A 10500-nucleotide genomic window follows, 5' to 3' on the forward strand; every position below is an offset into this window, starting at 1 on the left:
CACACTGCTGCCCACACCATTTACCCAGTTTCAATTGCTCTCTGCATGCCAAAAAAAAAAAAAAAAAAAAATTAAAGATCCAAAAATGTGGCAAAAAAAACTTTACAAATGCTAAACTACGACCCTGAAAATGGAGAAAAGTTTATGCACTTTTAGATGAAAGTGATTTACCTCCTTTGCAGCTTCTGTCTGTAACCTTTTGCTAAATCTCCTTTCATGTCTGCCTGTAGTGAGGCCCAGCCCCTGTGTTTGGATCTTGCTGTGCTCACTGAATCATGCAGGGCACCTAAACACAGACTCTTTCTGAAGGTTTAGCCTACCAGTGTTAAGGCTTTGCTTCCTGGCTACAACAGCAGACAACCTCCTAGTAGAAAAATTGTTAGTTGTGTATTACTTACAAATTTCTCCAGAGCAGAGAGGTGCTCCAGCCCAGCCAGGCTCTGGTATGAGGAGCAGTCTGCAGGCACTTCAGAAAGACAAACTGGGAGAGACAGGATTATCAGCCAGCTCATTTCAACAGCAGTCATTTAATGCACAAGTAATTATGCCAGCATAAATAAGTATCTATTTTCCCTGTACTGAGGCATAACTTTTATTTAGCAGACATTATCTCCAAGGATCCCTAACAGCCCAGGACACAAAGTAATACAGTGCAGTCTGGATGCTGTTATGTATTTATTAAGTTGTATCAGGGCCCATTTAGTAGCAGCTCTGCAGTTTATCACGTAAATATCCAATGCCAAATACAAAAGAGAAGAAAATAGCAACATAAAAAATTTATCTTTGGGGGGAGGAGAGGGAGAAAGGGAGAGAGAATGGAGCTGATAATGTGATTGTGCCTTCAGCAATAGTGGCTAATATCCTTTTGCAAGGGGCGCGGTGTAAAAATATTCCAGAGCTGGGGGAGGAGAAGAGAAGAGAGGGGAGCTGAGCTGTTGTTTGTTTGTTTTAAAGTGTATTCTGGTTTCAGGCTAGGTCAGCGGGTGGCCAGACTGAGAAAATGAGTCCCCCGGGCTGTAATAATTGTAACTGTCAGGGAAAAAAAGTCAAGGTCTTAGATAGCAGTGGTCTGCTCTGACTTCTGACCATGGAGAAATATATATGAAAACTATTGCCTGGGGCACTATGGGAAGAAACCAAAAGGTTTTAACTCATGGTGGCTTGTGCTTACGAATTGGAAAACTCATTTTGCACCTTGGTGGTTTGTATCTTTAGGATTAGTTTCATTTGCAGTACAAATGAAGCTAGAGGAATTCCTTTTCCTTATGCCTAAATCTGAACACCTATTACTAGGCTAGCTTTGCATTTCTGAGTCCCAAACAGCAGGGAGGCTCATAACTGATCTTTTAACAGTGGATATTCACAAGGAGAGCCTGAATTTGATTATCTCTTGCAGTGCACTCATTATTTACCTGAGCAGTCCATAGCTGCCTGCAATGGATAAATCCAGAATTACACCAGGTAACTTCACTGGCTTCACCAGAAATATTCCTAATATAAAAGCAGTGCAAAAGAGAGATAAAAGGATGAAGACTTTAAACCGCACAGGATTTAACCTTGCAAACAGGGGGGTGGGGGAAGTGGGGAAGAAGGAAAAAAAGAACACATAAACCTGTTTTTTTTTTTTCGTTTCTTTTTCTTAATTACACAGCCAGGGACTGGCTAGCTAACTGGTCAGGGCTGTTGTGAATCATCAGTTTGCCCCTTTATTTAAGGAAGTATGGGAGCTCTAAGGAAAAGTTCACTGACAAGCCTGGGCCCAAAGAGTAACATTTTGGTTGTCCACTACACAATATCAGGTGGGGAGTGTGGGTTCCTCCTTCGTCCTTCATTTTGCACCCCAAACCAAAGGGAGGGGAGACTTCCCTTCTTTTGCCAGGAGTCATCTGAGCACAGGAACAGCTGGAAAGCCATACTGTGACACAGCCCTGCAAGGTTTTTAGATCTTGGACTTTGTTTCTGTTTACATGGGGTGAAAATAAAAACATCTGAATACTTCGGAAAAAATCATTTGTGTCAGGTCATCTGTCCTGGAGCTTTCAGTGCTTTTGTCTTTGGCTAGTGAACAGACTCCAATGCTGAGAAGCTTCCTCATCAAAATCCATGTCCCTCTGCAAAATTTTCTGGCTTCTACTAGATCTTTTCTTTTTTCCTGTGTCATATGCTTTGTTCAAACATCCCAGCTTCTCTGATAGCCTTCTAATATGAATTAATTAGTAAATATAATTCCTTAAATATGAATTAATAAGGGGAATTTAAAGTATTTCTGTACCTAGGGAGCCCCAAATAAACTATATAAACATCAAACAGCAATTAATCCCACCTTGAGGGTGATACCAGCAATAAGGTTTTGCTGGTAAGAGGATAATTATTGCTGAGATGTGATTTACTTGTTGAAAGTCACTGTAGCAGTGAGCTGGATAACTTTTATGGGCCCCATCTGTACTTTACTCACCTTTCTTACAGCCTGTGTCTTGTGAGGGAAGTACAGCACATGTAATGGAGAAAGAGAGACAAGTCATGTCAGTAGTAAGGAACTAATCCAGGGAACCAAGTAGTCGTACATCTGAGGAAAGAATATAGCAATGGCACTTGTGTTTCAGCCAGCATCAGATCTCAGCAACTCACATTTCACTGTTCGATGCGTTTTACAAAGAGGCAGCAGAAATAAGAGTCATGGCTTGTGAAAGAGGGACACTAATTTAGAGCCCTCTTTAAAGTTCCTGTTCCTTTGTAACAAGGCAGTACTGAGAGGAGCGTGGCAGAAGCAGAGACTCCAACACCAAAAGGAAAGATCAGCTCCACAGGCCTGGGTTAGCTCCACTAACAGAGCCCAGACTCTTCCCATCTTACCCTGCACTAAACCTATTACTTGGAAAAACTCTGTTTTCCAAAATGGCATCTAGTCCCAATTTAAAGATTTCAGGCACAGAAAACCTACCACTTCCATCTGACAGTTGTTCCAGCAGCTAAGGAATTCCAGTTATAAGAATAATTTACCTTATTTGAATTTGTTTCCTCACCAGTGGTCTTGTTTTCTGCTAATGTGAGGACTTCTTCAGGTCTTCTCTGCCTGTGAAGATACACACGGTGACCACATTGTACCTGATCCTCATTTTAGCAATAAATATTGGTTCTTATGGGCCCATCCCAAGTCCTGGAATGAAAAATGTGGTCACTGGGCAAGCAAAATGCACCAGGGCAACTGAAACACCTGCAACACCTAAGGCTTTGAAGATAGGAATAGGATGCCCATGCGGCAATCTCAGCTCCTCAGGGACTTTCGTGGTTTAGCATCTTGGTGAGCCTTGGCTTGTGGATGAGCCCACCCTGAGGAGAGGCACAGGAGCTCACAGGGCTCCCCTCTCTGAGCCCCTCAGGAATGCTGGCTGGCTGCATGGAGACATTTGCAGACAGGAGACAGAGGTCCAGCCCTACCACCCATGCTGTGGGCTCTGCTGGTGCCTGGGCAAGAAACAGAACTGTGCCAGAGCAGAGGGGCTGCAGCAGCTCTACCTGGAGCTTTGCTAATGCAGCTTGTGCCTGGGCAAGCACATGATTGTTCAAGGGATTTTCTATTTTAAGGTGAAGGTGGTAGATGCGGAAGATCTCAATGTCACTCCAAAGCAGGGAGGGAGGCTGTAAGGAGGAGGAAGGCAGAAACCTTCACAACTAATGTCAATTTTCTGCATCAAATATTTTGATAATTAAACAAAGCTGATCAAGAGAGGAAAACAGCATGTCTCCAGAGCTCCGGAAGCAGAGGCCCATTAAATAGAAGAGTCAGAAAGTGCCAGAGGCGGCAGCCTCAGATTAATGGCACTCCAGTAATAGATTTTCCCAGGCACAGTCACACAGGAGACAACTACTGTGTAGCCAGAGCAGCGATGAGGCCGTTAAAGCAACAGTAACATTAAATCACCTGGTTCCACGGGGTGCGGGATGGATGGGAGCGCATCGGGGCCGGCTCTGCCCAAGGTGTAAAGTCCATCTGCTTCCAGGCAAAGGGGCTGGATCCCAGAGGCCCTTTACAGCAGGGAAAGCAGGCAGCTCAGGGGAGGACATGCACCAAACAGATGGACAGTGGCTGCAGAAGGATGGCGAGCTGACCTCTTCCTGAAATGGAGAAGCAGGAATTAAACACCACAGTGTTTGGTTTTGCTGAGACTGTGTCTGGTTTGCTTCGGTTGCTCTTTTCTTTATCCATTATCAGCTACTGGTTTTGTCTCTAGTGTTTCTCCACTGACTTTCAGGGTGTTAAAACACCATTCTGAATTTGTTCAAATGCTGCTAAACTTAAGGAAGGGAATGGGAGGGATAGCAGCAGGGTGGGAAAGCAGCCCTGCTTTCTTATTATCAAGTCAGTTTTATCTCAGCAGCGTTTAAGCTGATCCTCTTTGAAATGTCCATCTAGTCTAAAGCATTTCTTTCCTTTTTTATAATACAATAACAACAGAAATGAGAGCTTCTTCCCAGCCAGGCTGGCATGGATTAGAGTCCACCACATGAGTATTTCACTCCCAGCTGGGATGTATGGAAACCAGATGAAGTGGCTGAAAATCGGAAACAACTTTTAGATGTATTTGAATCCTGATATGATCACATCACAGGGATGGGTTAAATTTATGATCTTATCTAGGATTTTTGTTTGTAATCAATCCCAGACCCACTAGCTATCACTCACTGTAAGCTTATGATTTCCCAGTGCTAACAAGGAAAAGTTGGGACATCAAACTCTGAGGGAGTGAAGCCAAGCTATGATATTAGCAGATAGGATCAGAACTGGAATGCAACAACAACAAAAAATCCCCCCCAAACCCACACTACAAAACAAAAGAAAAATGAGAGCCTTCTGCAGCCTGTAAATTTCAGCCTTTGTCTTTTTTGGCCCATGCTTCACACACAAACTACAGTGTGTGCATAAAACCCCAGTTTCCCGGCAGAAAGATTTGGAGAGAAAAGCTACGAAAACAGAAATTAAAAGGGAATACCCTGAGATCAAAGAGGAGCTTCAGCATGGACTACAGGGGCTATCCTGAATCTTGCATATGCAGGGGGATGCACAGCAAAACACCCACTTCCCAGCCTTCCCTCTGAGGTTATACTAATCTCCCCATACAGTGCTATTTACTTTGCTGGATTCCCTTCCACAATGATCATGGCAAAGCCTGGACCGTAGGCAGGTGACTTGGACAGGAGATGGTTACAGGTACCAAGCAGATTTGATCCTGGTAGCTCTCCTTGCTTACCTGAATGTCATCAAAGAGAAGAACTGCAAACCAGGGATGGAGCCCATGGTGGGATCAGCAGGGCTCCAGGAGTGAATGCCCAAGTGCAAGTGCGTTATTTCAATTGTTTGCCTTTCTCAAGTTTCCCACTCCATTAGAGCTCTTTACACACCTTTTCCTGGGGATCCTGGCACCTGTGGCACATTCTGGTTGGTACTCCATCTGTGATGGGCTGAAGAGAAACAGACTGAGAGACCAGACACCCCTCACAGATAAATGTAGAAGTTAAAGTGTATCCTCTACAACAGTAGTCTTTTGTAGATGCAGCAAATTTCCCTAACAGGTGTCTGTTGAGCTGCAAATAAGCATCTCAGACAGTTTAGAAAGTGTTAGGGACATCCCTGCTCAGCATTCTGAACAGCCCTTCACACAGTGAGGAGCTTCCAAATCCACACTGAATTGCTTTCTTCTCAACTTCACATGGATTAGCTCCGAGACTAACAGTGTGACAAATCTGTTAATGTTTCAACAGGCAAGTATTAATTTTGTACATACCCTTCAGTCATTTTCCATATGGAAATGGAAACTTTTTTTCACAAATAGGCTGTTAATATTTTCAATATAAGCAAAAAAAGATTGTTCAAACTGAAAAAGTCTCAACTGGAGACATTCAGATAGTTCCAAAATTTAGAATTCTTGGGCAGTACCTATGGGGTTTGTAAAACAACATTAGATCTGCAGTATCAATGGAATAGATAGGTTTAGAGCAGAAGAGGTTTAGCAGCTTGCCAAGGATCATTCCAGGTTGGAATGCCACCTAAGAATCCCAAGCTCCAAACCCAATCCAAAGGGGCTCTCTCATAACTATTAGAGCATATTCAAATCTGTCTTTGGTCTATGAGCTCAGTGTCAACCCTATGCAGTATAATTAGTCCCCCAAAGCAAACAGAACTGTACCAGGGAAATGGTTGGGGCCAGGTTCTTTTTTTTTGTGCATAAATCAGATCCACAAATCAAGAGTGACTCTGCTGAAGTTACTGGTGTTGCGTGGGTTTGGAATGAACGGATCAGAATCTGGTCCACACGTTTCACAGATTTCTGAGAATCAACATTTTAACTGTATCAGTAGCCTGGAATGTCTCCTAATTGGCACCAAATGTGAAACAGCTCATTACCTGGGCCAGGCAAAGAGCAGATGAGATGTCAGAAACTGAATGTAAAAGTACAAGTAGAAATACAAAGAGCAAACAGGTTTAACACACAGATAGGAATTAAGGTGTAGCAAGCATTAAATAATAGCTATAAAAAATCATTAACATACACGAATTCCAATATTATTTCTTCCAAACTGATGCTCACAGTAAAGGTGTGTGATGTTTCCCTCTCCCTGATGTAAAAATGACTCATGAAATTAGTATGTAACAGTATTTGTGCTGTGTAAATATCCTGCAAATTTGTGCTAAGGTATATTGGTGACATCAAGATTTATGTGCCTGTAGAATCTTTTGAACCTCCTTGCCTGCATATGGCTTCAAAACCAGCTGTGGAAATATTGTGTTACCCATGAGCTCAGTAACTCACCATTACAGGTGTAGGCTTCAGGGTCGATGTCCCTTGTGCGACCTAATACAAGATTGAGGTTGGGATCTGTAAAGGAACCTGAGGAGAAAGACACCCCTGACATGCTGAAATCCCAGTGTTAGGCAACCATGTTGCTTGTTAAACTGCAAAAAAGAAGGTGCTTGAGGATCCCCATGTTTATTCAAGCAAACAAATTTAATAAATCCTGTTAAAAAGTTACCAAGAGTTTTGCTGCTGTACTTGAGATTTGTACCCTCAAGTCCTACCAACTAATGCAGAAAATAAATCCTGCTTTATTTGCAACAAACCTAACTCTTTGACATTCCCAACAACAAACCACAAGTCTGACTGATGCCATAACATCCAGGCCAGCACTACTTCCAGAAAGCTTTGGATCACATCCGTTATTACAAGCACAATTAAATGGCAATAACTACCTGTCTTCATCTTCTTCTCTGAACTAACCTAGGCCCTTGAGGCATTTTGAAAAGCACATCCTGAGGTTAATTGCACATGTCCAATAACTGCTCTTTGCCTGATCAAATCATGATCAAATCATAACACTTCCTCCAGTGGACGTCCTGGGTCCCACCCTTTTTTTCAAGAGATCTCCTTCTCTCACTGCTGCTGTTCCTAACCTGCAGGAGGGAGCTGATGCACCCTCTGGAAAGCAAAGCTCCCTCTTCTCAGGGATGGATCACGTGGAGGCAGCCAGAGCTGCAGCACAGCCAGAAACCCCAACAGCTTCCCCCCACCCCAACCTTTAATCCCTTGGGATGGGGCAGGGGTGAAGCTGGTGGCAGGTGCAGCAAAGAAAGGGAAGATTTGGGGGTTGTTTGCTGCGAGCAGGTAGTGCCAGCCAGGCAGCAATTGCACGAGATCTGCTGCAAGCACAGCCAAGGTCAAAAGCCGACCTTCCCAGACTGGTCAGCCCCGCTGCCTCGCAATGAGCATTAGTACCACATCATTATGTTCTGATAAAACTCAGTTACTCCTCAGCAAAAACCCATAAATCACCAGGCTTCACCCAATCAGGGTTCTGTCACTGTAACTAAACAGTGACTCCCAATACACTATGTTTCTATTGGCTGTGACAGGGAGATATAAATCTGCCCCCAGCCAATCCACTGCAGGCAACGGGGCATGTCAGGAAGGGTGACGGCCAACCCAGGGCCCACCCCAGGGAGATCAGGATCAGGCCCTGGCTTTGATCAGGGGGAAACTCACAACACTTGTAGTGGCTGCTGAAGTGTCTCTAATTTTACAATATGGTGAAATGTTATTTCAGTTATCCCTACTGAGAAAGGTCAATTTGTGCTTGGAAAGGTTGCGTGTCACAGCGAGCACGCACTGGGAAACCAACTGTGTCCTTCCAGCCTCACAGGTAGCCAAGTGCTGAGGATTTAGTGGGGGTTCTGCTGGGAAACCTGCAGAGTCTCTGCACGTGGTGCTGCTGGGTGGCTCTAGGAAAGGCACACAGGACCACCCCATCCCACCACATGTTGAGTGGTATCAGCAGGGTAGGGAGACATGGGGTTGTGCAAGCGGCAGTGCTCTGAGCATCACCATCAGCATCTGACCATCACTGGCTCCACATCAGGCACATCTGGACCTGCCTGGGGTGCACACAGACAGCTGTGGCACAAGGCTGGCAGCAAGGCCTCCCAAGGCCAAATTCACATGGAGGAAAGGCACTAAGGGTGGACAAGGTTTTTTTAGCATAAGGCATGATCTGCATTATATTTTCCCCAGTTTCAGCAGCATGTGAGCAACTCATTTACTGAGATAATTCTTAGTCCACTGTCAAAATCCCAACAGAACCTGAGCTTGGAAATCTCTGCTGAAAGATATCACCTTCACCACATGTTCCACAGAGCAATCCTTCATCCTGCATAAACCTGCCCTCCTACTCTTGCCCAACACCTCTGCAATTGCCTCAGATTTATACCAGGCCAGTGACTTGCTGTGCTCACTGAGAATCACCATCATGCTTCCAAGGGTCATGCTCTTGTTTACTTACCCATCAGTCAGACTTGAACCTGCCAGAACACCAACTCTGCTCAGCACAGTGGTTCTCACCCCCCAGCCAGCTCTACCCAGACAGAGGGGCACTGCCTGGTCCCAGCTGACCCCCTGCCATTCCCATTCCCTGTATCCTTTAAGGAATTTGAACTTCCACACAAAATCATAGCCTTTATTTTCTCCTTTCATGGCTTTTTGAGCCTCTGTTGGCACATCAGGGACCTGCCCTTCCCTCCCCATGCCTGGCAGCAGCTATCTGCAGCTCCCACCCAAATAATTCCATCACTGCCCCTCCTCTTCTCAGGAAGGGAATTTCTGAACTCCATCTATTGACCTTCCCACTCCTTCTCCCCAGTTTGTCATCCATGACCCAATGTTGTACCTTCATCACAGGTTACAGGCATTAGCTGTGGAAGCCTGACTGCACATTGCTAAGGCAGCATTCCATCTCCTGAGCCATTGCAGACAGGCAAACTGAGGCACAGGGAGAGGAGAAAGGCCCTTTGCCCTAAGATGATAATTCAAAGTGAGCGAGCAGAGAGAGAAGTCTTAGGGTCTCTGCTCACAATTCCCAGTTTGTTCCTCTCAGGCAAATGGTTGTCTCAAGGTTTCTCTTCCAAAAGTTTCCCAAGGAAAGGCCAGTGCCTGAGAGGGAGTCTCTGAAGCAAATAAGCAGCTTCCACTGAGGATCAGTGTGTACAGAGGGGAGACAAACACCCTCACCAGGCCCTTTGCATTTGCAGATAGGCAGGGGAAAACTACTGTGTGAACTGGCCCCAAAATTTAATTTGCTCTTTAAAAAAATAAATAAATCCCTGTGTTGGCATTTTAAGCAGGACCTTAGTGATTTACAACATGCAGTGACATTTCAAAAAAGATAATGTGGGTAATGAATTATTTGCTGATCCAAACGAACAATTGGACATACCTACTTTTGGTGGATTTAATCTTTGCTGAGGCGTTAGCTAGCAAGCATGAAATACCACTTTTTGGAGGCATTCTGTTGCATTTATGCAGGATACAATTACATTAGGCAGCTTTATGACACATTGACTTGGTCGACTGTGATGCAATGTAATACAACCAAAGTAATACGAGCTTTTAAATGCAACATGATGGCAAAAATCCATCTCAGATCTGATCTTTGTTTCATTTCAGATGCCAACTGTCATAATTCAGAGAGTCAAACCCTTCTGGTTTCGCTCACATGAGCAGCTCTACCAAAGCCCGTATCAGCAAGGAAGCAGCACTCCATCGGACTGGGATGAAGCATGGGAAGGAGGTAGGTGCATGAGCTGGTATGGATCCTTTAAGACTACAATATTCCCAAGTTCTATTTTGCTAGCCAGGAGTTGGATCCCATCACTGTCCCTTGCCTGCAGAGGAGGCTGCTGTGAATACACTGGCTTTTGCAAGGGACCCCGTGGCATTCCCTGATCTGTTGCTGCTCAAGAAGCTCGTAAGAGAAGATTTTATCCAAATGTTGTTAACATGCAACACATAATAGTACATTATCAGTGGTTTCCTATAAGCAATGCCCTGTACTTGAATGGCAATGGCCAAAGCCAACACAGATAAAGGGACAGGAGATGGGCTTGTTTCTTTACCCTATCTCTGTGCTTTTTTTCCCTCTTGTGAGGTATCTCAGCCCTGCATTCTGCATGGCCAG

General features: G+C 44.6%; 1 long non-coding RNA gene across 1 annotated transcript; it reads right to left on the reverse strand.

Annotated features, from left to right (window-relative positions):
- Window positions 1–3000: 3000 nt before the first annotated feature.
- On the reverse strand, window positions 3001–5453 carry LOC127392940 (uncharacterized). Its single transcript, XR_007891374.1, has 3 exons — window positions 5250–5453; window positions 3923–4116; window positions 3001–3073 (listed from the first exon to the last, which is right to left on the reverse strand). It is a non-coding gene; the product is annotated as an uncharacterized LOC127392940 (long non-coding RNA).
- Between the last annotated feature and the right edge of the window lie 5047 nt (window positions 5454–10500).

This window comes from Apus apus, chromosome 20 (genome assembly GCF_020740795.1).
Source record: "Apus apus isolate bApuApu2 chromosome 20, bApuApu2.pri.cur, whole genome shotgun sequence".
In the NCBI taxonomy this organism is placed as follows: Eukaryota; Metazoa; Chordata; class Aves; order Apodiformes; family Apodidae; genus Apus; species Apus apus.